Source organism: Oryctolagus cuniculus, chromosome 4 (assembly GCF_964237555.1).
Source record: "Oryctolagus cuniculus chromosome 4, mOryCun1.1, whole genome shotgun sequence".
In the NCBI taxonomy this organism is placed as follows: Eukaryota; Metazoa; Chordata; class Mammalia; order Lagomorpha; family Leporidae; genus Oryctolagus; species Oryctolagus cuniculus.
Window position 1 is genome coordinate 129,533,250 of NC_091435.1, and position 14,050 is coordinate 129,547,299.

The 14,050-nt window shown below is 40.0% G+C and overlaps 1 long non-coding RNA gene and 1 pseudogene across 9 annotated transcripts in view; one reads left to right on the forward strand and one right to left on the reverse strand.

Moving 5' to 3' along the window:
* Window positions 1-4,252: 4,252 nt before the first annotated feature.
* Window positions 4,253-5,413, reverse strand: LOC100340931 (mitochondrial outer membrane protein SLC25A46 pseudogene; annotated as a pseudogene).
* Window positions 5,414-5,416: 3 nt separating this feature from the next.
* LOC103350417 (uncharacterized) overlaps window positions 5,417-14,050 on the forward strand; it is a 36,844-nt gene continuing 28,210 nt past the window's right edge. For 6 of the 9 annotated variants that reach the window (XR_011388126.1, XR_011388131.1, XR_007924569.2 and 3 more), the window contains exon 1: window positions 5,417-5,625. This is a non-coding gene — a long non-coding RNA (uncharacterized lncRNA). The remainder of the gene's footprint in view (window positions 5,626-14,050) is intronic. The other 3 variants (XR_007924568.2, XR_007924571.2, XR_011388129.1) reach the window with 2 other exon arrangements.

The following is a 14,050-nucleotide window of genomic DNA, read 5'->3' on the forward strand; positions in this document are numbered from 1 at the left end:
AGCGTTGTAAGAAGAAAAAGTTCTATAGCACTGTTACACACTAATGTGAATATAAAGCTACTGAATTAAACACTTAAAGACTGGTGCGGGTACATTAAATATTATGTTTTTACCACTATTAAAGATAAATGTGAAGTAGTTCTTATGAATATATCTGTAATAAAGGTTGCCTTTAGTTAAAAATAAATGAAATAGTATGGAAGGTTTTTTAAATATACATCTATATACTGGTCACAACAATCAAATCTAAAACACAGTACCAAAAAAACTGACATTCAATATGTGGCAAATGTATCCCAGAAAATTACAAAAAGGAAGCTGGTATAGACACATTGCTAATCTTCAAAATAGACTCAAGGCAAAAATAATTTCTGTACATTGAGTCACTAACAACAACAAAAAAAAAACTTGCCTAGTAGATAGAACAATAACAATTCCAGAATTATAACTAATCTCAAGATACGAAAGCAAAAACATTAACAGAATTCAAAGAGAAACTGACAGATGCATTCCATTTATAAGAGATTTTTAACACACTTCTTCCTGTAATTAAGAGACCAAAACAAAAATGCATCACAATGTGGAAGATATGCACCACACAGTCTTAAGTTCAAATTGACAGAATAGGTAGACGCTTTCATCTCCAACAATTGAAAATACACAATCTTTTGAAGCATACACATCATACAGACGGATTTAGAACACTAGCTAATAAACCTAACATCAACACATATTGTGGGATTGTAACAGACTAATCATATTATGAGGCCACATTGAAATTAGCTTAAAAATCTCATCAGGCCATCAGTGAAACAGAAAATACTTAGAGCTAAGTGCCTGGCCTGGGCGAAGCTGGATGACCAGAAGCCGCTTTCCTAGAAGAGCTGCCCCACTGCCCTTGCCCCTGGGCCCAGGCTTCGACCGACACCGTCTGCTTGCACGAGGAATACCGCTGAGACAGGGAGCACCTAGCACCGGGGGCCTTGCACCGTGCGTGCTGCATGCAGCCCAGTGCCCTGGACCCGCGGGACCGTGGGCATGTCTCCGGCGCACCCCAGCACCGCAGGCCCCCTGCGGGCCCAGCAAGTCCTAACCAGCCTAAGGCATACCACTTTCTGTTACTGCCGCCTCTGGGCACCCGAGAGTTCCTGCTGCATGCCCAGGCATCCCCCCAGCACTGGACGCACCTGCCGGTCCCCCACGTCTGCCTTCAGCCTTCAGGAATCCACATTTTGTCACCTTTGAGAGCACCAATTTCATGTTCCACAGACGTGCCATAGTGTGCAGCTGGACCTGAGGGTGCAGGCCCAGGCCCAGCCCTGGATGACATTCAAGGGCACAAGAGCCCCGGGGTCCCAGGGCTGGCAGCAGTGGCCGTGCAGTGCAACAGGCCAACCCGGATGTGGTGGAAGTGCTTCCGGCCCACAGCGCCAGGGTCCTGGGATACGGCTGAACCAGGAAGTACTCAGATTCGCTGACCAGAGCTGGATGGACCGTTAGAGCATTTTCCTGTTGATGGCTACAGGCGGCAGTCAGTCATGCTGGCGTCGGGGGCCAGCCTGGAAGTCAGCACCCAGGGCGTGTTCCTCAAGGTGGGCTCCCTTAGGCCCAAGAAGCTCCCAACACTCACCCACAGCCCCTCGGGATGCCAGCAACTCCACAAACGACTTCACCCAGCGCCAACTGGCCAGTGCTGTTCCTGAGCCCCCGTGTCCAGCAGCTGTTCCAGGTTGGAGCTCAAGGGACCATAGGCAACCCGCAACTCCTGGCTCCCGGTCCGCAGCTTCCTGCAATGACCCGACCATGACTCCAACTTCCCATCAAGGGACAGCCGAAGCCTGGGATTCACATGAACCGACTTCCTAAGACTCAGGAAAGTTACCCATTGAGGATGAAGTCGTGACTAAATCATTGAAATACATTTGCCTAGCTAAAACTTGAATATTCAACTAATTTGGAATAGCAGTAAAAAGTAATCAGTATTTTGCTTACCACTTTTCAATATTAGCTTTTAATGTTAATTTTTACTTTCTCCAGAGACGGAAAATAAGACAAACCTTACTGATGTGTGGTTCAGCCTATTACAATGATTCCACAATGAAACAAATTGATCTACCTGTATGTCTATACTCACTTCCAGTAATCTTGAATTAAGAAATTTTAGCTAGATGAAGAATCCTACAGATTTTCACTATTAAACACTCAATTCCATTCAGATTCTATTATAAAAATTTCCTAAAACTTGAAATTTTTTGGCTTACTCATGTTGAAACCACCTTGATTACAATAAAAGTGAAAGCTTTCTAGAAAGATAAATATGTTACATACACATAAAATTATTTAGCAATTGAGAACAAATAAATAAATTTAAAAACCATAATCTAAAAAATGTTAACTATAAAATTTTAATGTGATCAGCAATGTTTGATTTTATATTCCAGCTTTAGTGCAGCTAAAATTAAATAATGGAAAACTTATGTTGTTTTAGTAACTAAAACTCAAGACAGTAGAGATAATTATTATTTTATGTTTCACATTTTTGACTATTTTTTGTTCCAACACTATTAATCAACAAAGTAACCATTCCTGTGACATTTAACAAGTAAATTATGTTTTGGTTTGAAACATTAGTGCAAAGTCTCAGTGGTTCAGAGGGGTAAACAGTTTGCAGTAAAACTGTGATATCCAAAGAAAGAAATGGCATTTTAAAATGTTTAATGATAGGCCAAAAATATATTATTCTTCTATATAAGAGTCTAACTCTTCAAATTAAATTTATAAACATAAGAATTTTTAAATTGATTAAAAATTGTTTTTTCTTTATTTGTTGAATTTTTTTCTCCTCATTCAGAAAACACAAGAACAATTTTCCTTTAAGGTTTGCATTTTTTTTAGCATTCATTCAACCAAATTTATTTTTTAAAGGTATTAATCTGCCTACATTAAGCTTATACCTTTCTTTCTTTCTTTTTTTTTTCTTTTTTTCTTTTTTTTTTTTTTTTTTTTTTTGGACAGGCAGAGTTAGACAGTGAGAGAGAGACAGAGAGAAAGGTCTTCCTTCTGTTGGTTCACCCCTCAAATGGCCGCTTAAGATTGACTCTAAAAATAGCCTGACAATTCACATAAATAGCTAAAGAAATGAATCTGTATAAATGTATGTCAAATTTTAAGCTGCTGGGCTTGAAACACTGGGTTTGGATATGGACAGGTGTGCTATTCTGCTATTTTTTAAAAATTTTATTTATTTATTTGAAAGGCAGAGTTACAGAGAGGCAGAGGCAGAGAGAGCGAGAGAGAGAGTCTTTCATCTGCCAGTTCACTCCCCAGATGGCCACAACAGCTGGAGCTGTGCCAATCCGAAGTCATGAGCCAGGAATTTCATTCAGGTCTCCCACATGGGTGCAGGGGCACAAGGACTTGGGCCATCTTCTGCTTTCCCAGACCATAGCAGAGAACTGGATCACAGTGGAGCAGCCAGGACTTGAACCTGTGCCCATGTGGAATGCTGGTGCTGGAGGAGGCAGTTTTACCAGCTAAGCCACAGCGCTGCCCCCAATTAGGTTAAATTTGACTTAAATTTGGGGAGCATCTTGGCTTTTGATGTTTTATTCTGACATTTAATCAGAAAGTTATGATTTTTTTTTATGCAATAAGCTGACCTAAAAGTACAGAATTTGTAAAAATGAAGGAAATTCCAAATTATATATTGGCACATAAATTACTTTATATAATACATATATAATAGCCATGAAAATAATTATATATAAATGCAATTTAAAATCTCTGACTCCTGCTTGATTTTCTTAAAGGTAATAACTGATATTACAAGCTGTATTAAGAAGAATATATCAGTATCAATCTAGAAGGTAAAATAAACATGTAGCAAATATTAAGGTCAGAGATAGATCATACTGTATGAAATTTAGTTTACATTGATGAAAAGTTTTTGCTTCTGCCCATTTTCATTTTTACTTAAGCATGAGTGCTACACTAGCTACAATTTAAATCATACAAAGTGTTATTTTTATTGAGATTTCAAATCTTCAGTAGGCATGATCCAAAAGAAAAAAAATACATATCCCTTTAAAAAAAAAAAAAAAGGAAGAAGAGTCAATATAATCTGAATGGGCTTTTTCTGCCAGGTTCACTTTCCAATCCATTTTCCCTCCCAGTCTTTCTTCTAGCCCTCATCATTTCACAGCAAATTGCCCAGAGTATACCTTCTGGAGTAGCCAGTGATGAAACCTGAATCTCAAACACTATGCTGAAGAAGTGTAGAGTAAATAATTTTAGTAATCTGTAAGACAGCTGCATGCAGTGTAAACTGTGTTATAACAGCACCAACTATTTATAAAAACCAAGCACTCCTTCCCATAGCCTTTTATATTGCTGCAGTCTCTCATTCCCATAATTCTGCATATTCCTTGAATGTGAAGGCAGTGCAAACCTGTTTCCAGTGGGTAAAGTATAACATCAAAGACTGGCAGTAAAGTTAGCAATAAGTTCTGAAAAATAAGCATCCAACATATTCTGCACGGGGCTACCGTTCTCTACTAAGCGGCTATTGTAAGTCTTTCTTTTTAGAATTAGGAGAACAAACATCTGAATGAGCTGATGATGTGATGAAGAATGCTGTACAGCACCGTGGAGAAGGTCGAGGAAAGAAGCAGAAGTCGTTTGCTATAGGCACTCCCAAAGCTGTCACTTCTCCAATTCCTTCTTTAACACATTCCAAAATGCCAGTATGTCTCGAATTATTTCACTCCATACTATTTCAATAAAAAGGTATCACTACTAAATTAGTTAGGGATTTCAATAGACGGTGTTCTATTTGTCCAGGATTCCATTTGTGTGAAACCTCCCTTCGCAAAGATGTGAATTCACTAATTATGCCTTCTGCCCCAAGTGTGACTCCTTGGACAATAAACGTACTCCCCATTACTTTCCACAGGGCTCTTGGTCCCTGAGTTTTGTTGAAGCTGTACATAATACTGATGCCTGTAAATGGAATGAAATGATAAGGCCGGTCATGGTAATAAACCTGACATTGATGGCGTAGGACATTGCAAGGAAGGGCCAATGCATTGTCTGTAAAAAGACTTGCAAGTCCAATACCAAATCCAGCGAGTGCATTCAACTGCTCTGCCCCTAAAGCCACCGCCGCCCCTGCCAGGAAAAGGCTCCTTGCGGGGCCTTTGTGCGGTGTGGAGGAGGAGGGCACAGCGAGCCCCGGACCCTTCTCGTCCCAGTGCAGGCTGGCTGCCCGGCAGTCTGGGGCAAGCATCACCCAGTGGCCCAGGTCCGGGCTGGAGCTGAAAGACCTTGAAGGCAAAGTGCCCGCTAAAGCCCTACTCCTCCCGGGCCCTGCGCAGTAGCCCAAGCCACCGAATCCATCCGGGTGCCTCGAATCCATGTCAGAGCTGCAGCACGAGGAGAGCCTACCTGGCTCCCACCGTTACCTGACCGAGTGACCTAGGACAGTCGCTCCTGCCACGGCCCTGGTGTGTGAGGGGGAGATTGGAAGGGGGGATTCTAACAACTGGAAGTCTCAAGTTACATTTTATTAGGCCCATGAGAACCGTTACTACAAGCAGAAAGACCCAGGGCAGGACCCTAGTAATTCAGGTAAGAAATTAGTAAAGAGGCGAAAGGAATATCCTTCAGGCAGCCTCACCATTTGCAGCTGGTTGGTCTGCTTCTGGTTCTTTTCCTCTTGTGTTTCTACAACACCTGATGTGTTCTTCCAGGTATAATAGGAAGAACTGGCAATGGCACGTGCTCCCAGAGGGCTAAAAGAAAGCCTAGAGTAGCTCTGTTTTTCGAAAACTCCTTCTTGGGGGAGTGGAGGGATTGCTGTTGAGCTGCCAAGGCAGTGACGGTGTACCGTGGTCAGAGTGGTTTTTTTTTTTTTGTTTTTTGTTTTTTGTTTTTTGTTTTTTAAATGGCCACTGACTCTTATGTATGGTACTAAAGAGCTCATGAAAGTCATGAACCCAGACGTTATATGTGAGTCAAATGGAACCGCCTAAGCTTCTGCTGGCTAATACCACTATTGAGAGCTTTATCAGAAGATTAGACCAAGAGGAAGAAAGAATTTCTGACCTCAATATCAATATTGCCGCAAATATAGCTTTGTAAAACTTTGTTTTATTCCTTTGTCAAACCAGTGGTTAAGAATATTATACTATAGTTTAAATGATTTGAGATTACTTTAAAATTTACTGTATATGAGTGAAATGGTCATTTTTCCATTCAATTAGTATTTATAGTCATTGTCTATATTCCCATAAAATAGGGCATTTTTTGTTTGCTTTTTTTTTTTACTTGCTAAACTTCTTATTTGGTGAAGTATAAAGCCCTTTTACTGTTTTGTAAATGTAAAATATGTTATCTCAGAAACTAAAAAAAAAAAAAAAGAAAGGAGGAAAGAAGGAGGAGGGAAATAGGAGTACAGAAGGAGGGAGGGAACAAGGGAGGAAGGGAATATCATTATGTTCTTAGAATTGTATCTGCAGGGGCTGGCTCTGTGATGCCGATGAACAGATACAGACTTGCAATTTTGAATAAATGCATTTGGTGGATGTTTCAGTGATATAAATGTTCAAGCTCAGAGAGGTTGGCACACTTCCATGGAAATTTCATATTGCCATGGACTCCAATAAATAGGCATGTAGGTTTCAGGTACTTGTTATATCATTCTACTATTAGGCTAAAGACTTTAAAAGTAGTGTCTGATACCAAGTTTGATTAATAGCTTTCAGCTCCTGATGCTTCAAAGGGCATTATTCAATGTTGATGACTTCAGGGTCACCTTGACTAAAGGGGCCAAACAACCATCCAATCATCCCCAGTATCCAAAGACGCCCACCAGGTGTTTGGCATTGATTTTATCAGTGGGTGACACCAAGGCCAACAACTTGTGCTTCACTCTATCACATTTCTTCAAAGCAATACAAAAACTGGACAACGATACAGACTAAAGATTGTTCAGAATGCTCCATCCAATCACTTCTATGGGTCAAATTAAGATCCCTCAAGAAGTTTATGGAACAACAGAATTTAAGAATATGTTTATTTGGTTGCAAAAATTGTTTTAATATTAATGCATGAGTTTTTCTTAATACAGATTTTCCATGAACCTTTCAAAAAATCCTCATAATCATAGCCAAAGAAAGAGAAATGACCTGCAAAAACAGCTTCATTGGCTGCACAATGTGTAATGAGGCATTTGTTTTGCATAGACATAATTCAATCAAATGGCAGCCTGATGGCTGAGGCTCATTTATTGTCAACCTCTGTACTTGAGTGATAATGTTTAGTTCAAGGTGGCCTGCATAACTAATGAACTGTAGCCTAGCCTGCTGTGTAAACAAAATGAAACCTAACCTCAAAGTATACTTTTATTTTATTTTTTTAGCTTTTATTTAATAAATATAAATTTCCAAAGTACAGTTTATGAATTACAATGGCTTCCCCCCCCCATAAGTTCTTTTTTTTTATTATTTAATAAATGTGAGTTTACAAAGTGCAACCTCCCCTCCCTCCCGCGGCCTTCCCCTCTCTCACTCCCTCTCCCATCCCGCCCTTCATCGAGTTTCATTTTCAATCACCTTCATATACAGAAGATCAACTTAGTATACACTAAGCAAGGATTTCAACAGGCTGCACTCACACAACCGCACAAGGTACAGGGCATTGTTCGACTAGTAGTGTTGTTTTTAAGTTTCATAGTAAAACACATTAAGGACAGAGATCCTACGTGGGGAGCCTGTACTCAGTGATTCCCGTTGTTGCTTTTACAATTGGCACTCTTATTTATGACGTCAGCAATCACCCGAGACTCTTGCTATGAGCTGTCTAGGCTATGGAAGCCCCTTGAGTTCACCGACTCTGAACTTGTTTAGTCAAGGCCATATCACAGTGGAGGTTCCTTCCTCCCTTCAGAGAAAGGCGCCTCCCTCCTTGATGTCCTGTTCCTTCTGCTGGGGTCTTGTTCACCAGGATCTTTCATTTAGATTGCTTTTTGCCACCGTGTCATGGCTTCCCATGCCTATGAGACTCTCATGGACCTTTTAGCCAGATTCGAATGTCCCAAGGGTTGATTCTGAGGCAGGAGTGCTGTTTTGGGCATTTGCCATTCTATGAGTCTGCTGTGTGTCCTGCTTTCCCCCCAGGATCGTACTCTCCCTTTTATTTCTATTCTTCATTGTTTTCTTACACTGGTCTTATTTGTGAAATCTCTTCGACACTTACCCTATCTTTTTGATTGGTTTGTATTTATACTTATCACTTTACCAAGTGCACTGGAATTGGTACCTGCCTCCTTGGTAAGATTGAGCTGAAATCCCCTGGCACATTTCTAGTTCCACCATTGGAGGTAAGTCTGAGTGAGCATGTGCCAACCTATACATCTCCTCCCTCTCTTATTCCCACTCCTATGTTTAACGGAGATCACTTTTCTGTTAATTTTAAACACCTAAGAATGATTGTGCATTGATTACAGAGTTCAACCAGTGGTCTTATGTAGAACAAACAGAGCAACAACAACAACAACAAAAATACTAAAAGGAATAAAATAGTAAGTTGTTCCTCAACAGTCTAGACAAGGGCTGCTCATGTCATTGTCTCTCATAGTGTCCATTTCCCTTCAATGGGTATCATTTCAAATGCTCGTTTAGATGCCATCGATCAGAGAGAACATATGATATTTGTTCCTTTTGGACTGGCTTATTTCACTCAGCATGATGTTTTCCGGCTTCTTGCATTTTGTTGTAAATGCCCAGATTTCATTGTTTTTTACTGCTGTATAGTGTTCCATAGAGTACATATCCCATAGTTTCTTTATCCAGTCATCCGTTGATGGACATTTAGGTTGATTCCATGTCCTAGCTATTGTGAATTGAGCTGCAACAAATATTGAGGTGCAAATGGCTCTTTTTTCTCCCCTTTAATTCCATTTGGGTATATTCCAAGGAGTGGGATGGCTGGGTCCTGTGATAGTGCTATATTCAGGTTTCTAAGGACTCTCCAAACTGTCTTCCATAGTGGCTTTACCAGTTTGCATTCCCACCAACAGTGGATTAGTGTCCCTTTTTCCCCACATCCTTGCCAGCATCTGTTGTTGGTTGATTTCTGTATGTAAGTCAATCTAACTGGAGTGAGGTGAAACCTCATTGTGGTTTTGATCTGCATTTCCCTGATGGCTAGGGATCCTGAGCATTTTTTCATGTGTCTGTTGGCCATTTGGATTTCCTTTTGGAAAAATGTCTGTTAAGGTCTTTGGCCCATCTTTTTATTGGGTTGTTTGTTTTGATGCTGTGGTGTTTCTTGATCATTTTATAGATTCTAGTTGTTAATCCTTTATCTGTTGTGTAGTTAGCGAATAACGTCTCCCATTCTGTTGGGTGCCTCTTCACTTTCCTGACTGTTTCCTTTGCTGTAAGGAAACTCTTCAATTTGAGGTAATCCCATTTGTTTATTTTATCTTTGATTACCCATGCCTCTGGAGTCTTCTCCAGGGATTCTTCACCTGTTCCAATATCTTGAAGGGTTTTCCCTATGCTCTCAATTAGTTTCATGGTGTCGTGGCACATCTCTAGTTCTTTGATCCATGTTGAGTGGATTTTTGTATAAGGTGTAAGGCAGGGGTATTGCTTCATACTTTGACATGTGGACATCCAGTTTTCCCAGCACCATTTGTTGAAGAGGCTGTTCTTGTTCCAGGGGTTGGTTTTAGGTCCTTTGTCGAATATGAGTTGGCTGTAGATGTTTGGATTGATCTCCGATGTTTCTATTCTGTTCCATTGGTCTATCCATCTGTTTTTGTACCAGTACCAGGCTGTTTTGATTATAACTGCCCTGTAGTATGTCTTGAAGTCTGGAATTGTGATGCCTCAAGCCTTGTTTTTATTGTAAAGGATTGCTTTAGCTATTATCGGTCTCCTGTTTCTCCATATGAATTTCAGCATCATTTTTTCTAGGTCTTTGAAGAATGACTTTGGTATTTTGATTGGTATTGCATTGAACTTGTAAATTGCTTTGGGGAGAATGGACATTTTGATGATATTGATTCTTCCAATCCATGAGAATGGCAGGTTTTTCCATTTTTGTGTCGTCTTCAATTTCTTTCTTTAGTGTTTTGTAATTTTCATTATAGAGGTCTTTGACATCCTTGGTTAAATTTATTCCAAGGTACTTTATTGTTTTTGTGGCTATTGTGAATGGGATTGATCTTAGAAGTTCTTCCTCGGCCCTGGCATTATCCGTGTATACAAAGACTGTTGATTTCTGAGCGTTGACTTTGTATCCTGCTACTTTACCAAACTGTTCTACGAGTTCCAATAGTCTCTTATAGGAGTTTATCGGGTCCCCTATATATAGTATCATGTCATCTGCAAACAGGGATAGTTTAACTTCTTCCTTTCCCATTTGTATCCCTTTAATTTCTTTTTCTTGCCTGATGGCCCTGGCTAACACTTCTAGGACTCTATTGAATAGCAATGGTGAGAGTGGGCATCCCTGTCTGGTGCCAGTTTTCAATGGAAATGCCTCCAACTTTTCCCCATTCAATATGATGCTGGCCATTGGTTTATCATAGACTGCCTTAATTGTGTTGAGGAATGTTCCTTCTAACCCCATTTGCTTAGAGTTTTCATCATGAACGGGTGTTGTATTTTGTCAAATGCTTTCTCTGCATCTATTGAGATAATCATATGATTTTTGTTTCTCAATTTATCAATGTGATGTATTACATTGATTGACTTTCGAATATTGAACCATCCCTGCATACCAGGGATAAATCCCACTTGGTCCAGGTGAATGATCTTTCTGAGGTGCAGTTGGATTCGGTTTGCCAGAATTTTGTTGAGTATTTTTGCATCTATGTTCATCAGGGAGATAGGTCTGCAGTTTTCTTTCTCTGTTGTGTCTTTTCCGGGCTTAGGAATTAAGGTGATATTGGCTTCGTAGAAAGAATTTGGGAGGATTCCCTCCCTTTCAATCGTTTTGAATAATTTGAGAATAACTGGGGTTAGTTGTTCTATAAATGTCTGGTAAAATTCGGTGGTGAAGGCATCCGGTCCTGGGCTCTTGTTTTTCGGTAGTGAGTTTATTACTGATTCAATTTCTTCCATGGTTACAGGTCTGTGTAGATTTTCTATATCTTCACGGCTCAGTTTAGGAAGGTTGTATGTGTCCAGGAATCTATCCATTTCTTCCAGGTTCCCCAATTTGTTAGCATACATCTCTTTGTAGTGGTTTCTGATGATTCTTTTTATTTCTGTTGTGTCTGTTGTTACGTTTCCATTACAATCTTTGATTTTACAGATTTGGGTCTTCTCTCTCCTTTTTTTGGTTAGTTGGGCCAATGGTGTGTCGATTTTGTTTATTTTTTCAAAGAACCAGCTCCTGGTTTTGTTGATCTTTTGTATTTTGTTTGTTTGTTTGTTTCAATTCTGTTTATTTCTTCTCTGATCTTTAGTATTTCTTTCCTCCTTCTGGATTTGGGCTTGATTGGCTGCTTTTTTCTAAATCCTTGAGGTGCATGGAGAGTTCATTTGTTTGGTTCCTTTCCAGCTTCTTGATGTAGGCACCAATTGCTATAAACTTTCCTCTTAGCACTGCTTTTGCTGTGTCCCACAGGTTTTGATAGGTTGTGTTGTCATTTTCATTTGTTTCTAGAAATCTTTTGATTTCTCTTTTAATTTCTTCGATGACCCACTGTTCGTTTAGGATCATGTTGTCCATTCTCCATGTTTGCATATGGTGTAGAGATTCTTGGGTTATTGATTTTGAGTTTCACTGAGCTGTGGTCTGAGAAGCTGCATGGTATAGTTTCAATTGTTTTGAATTTGTTGAGGCTCCCTTTATGGCCTAGCATATGGTCAGTCCTAGAGAATGTTCCATGTACTGGGGAGAAATACATGAACTCTGTAGCTGTGGGGTGGAAGGTTCTGAAGATATCTATTAGGTGTATTTGGTCTATAGCGTCAATTAGCTCTGTTGTTTCCTTGTTGAATTTCTGTCTGGTTGATCTGTCCATTGGTGAGAGTGGGGTGTTGAAGTCCCCTGTTACTATTGTATTTGAATCTATATCTCCCTTTAAATCCTTTAGTAATTCTTTCAGGTAGCCAGGCGCCCTGTAATTAGGTGCATATACATTTATAATAGTAATGTCTTCCTGTTGGATAGATCCTTTAATCATTATATAGTGCCCTTCTCTGTCTCTTTTAATAGTTTTTATGTTAAAGTCTATTTTATCTGATATTAGGATGGCCACACCAGCTCTTTTTTGATTTCTGTTAGCTTGGAGTATCTTTTTCCATCCTTTCACTTTCAGTCTGCGTGCATCTTTGCTGATAAGGTGTGTCTCCTGAAGGCAGCATATAGATGGATTCTCTTTCTTGATCCAATCAGCTAGTCTATGTCTCTTGGTAGTAGAATTAAGACCATTCACATTCAGTGTGATTATTGTTAAGTTCTGTCTTTTCCCATTCATGTTTCCTGAAACGAGCTGTTTATGTATTTTGAACTTTGTAGGTTACTCTACATTCGCTTTTTTTTTTGTAGTGAAGTTCTTGTTTTTGTATTTCTGTGTGCAGCATGTCTTTGAGAAAGTGTTGTAGGGTTGGACATGTGGATACAAATTCTTTCAGTTTCTGTTTGTCTTGGAAGATCTTTATTTCCCCTTCAATCATAAATGATAGCTTTGCAGGGTATAGATTCTAGGTTGGCATTGTTTGTCTTTTTTTTTTTTTTTTTTTTTTTGACAGGCAGAGTAGACAGTGAGAGAGAGAGAGAGACAGAGAGAAAGCTCTTCCTTTTGCCGTTGGTTCACCCTCCAATGGCCGCCATGGCCGGCACACTGTGGCCGGCACACCACGGCCGGCGCACCGCGCTGATCTGAAGGCAGGAGCCAGGTGCTTATCCTGGTCTCCGATGGGGTGCAGAGCCCAAGCATTTGGGCCACCCTCCACTGCCTTCCCCAGGCCACGGCAGAGAGCTGGCCTAGAAGAGGAGCAACCGGGACAGAATCCGGTGCCCCGACCGGGACTAGAACCCATTGTGCCGGCACTGCAAGGCGGAGGATTAGCTTATTTAGCCGTGGTGCCGGCCCATTGTTTGTCTTTTAAAACTTGAAATATATCATGCCATTGTCTCCTTGCCTGTAGTGTTTGTGATGAGAAGTCTGGGGTGAGTCTGATTAACTTACCCCTGAATGTGATTTGTCGTTTTTCTCTGGCACATTTTAGGATTTGTTCTTTGTGTGTCACTGAGCTGGGTGTTGCCACAATGTGTCGTGGTGAATTTCTCTTCTGGTCTACCCTGTTCGGAGTCCTGGCTATCTGTTGAATTTGCCTGTTATTATCCAGCTGCGTTTGTTTGAAGTTTCCTGATATTATTTCATTGAAAACACCTTCTAATCCATTCTCTCTTTCTACCCCCTCAGGGACTCCTATTATCTGAACATTACACTGTTTGATTGAATCTTGTAGGTCTCTGACCATATTTTTTAATTTTTTAATTTCTTCTTCCTGTGTTTGAACTGACTGTATTATTTCTGGAAGTTTGCCTTCGAATTCTGATATTCGGTCTTCTATTTCATCTGTTTAATTTCCGAGGGATTCCATGGTGTTTTTTATATGGTCAATTGAGTTTTTCATTTCCAGTATTTCATTCTGGCTTCTCTTTAGGATCTCTAATCCTTGGGCTTGTTTTTCATTCAGCTCTCGACACTGTTTCTCATTATTTTTAAGTGTTCTGATTATTAATTTTCAGAATTCTTTTTCTGGCATGGTTTCAAATTCTTCTTCTTCTTCAGCCTCTGTTATGGTTGGTTTAGCCTGCTCCATTGATGAGTTTATATGTTCTTCTATATTCTTATTGTGGGTTTTTGTTTTGTTTTTTGGCATTCCATCTGGGTGGTTTTTCAGGTTGATTTCCCTCTGCTATAGGCTGCTGTGAGTCTGTACCAATATCCAGTGTAAGCAGGCTGCTCTGCCTTCTAGAACTTGTTTATTTATTTATTATTGACTTATTTATTTATTTATTT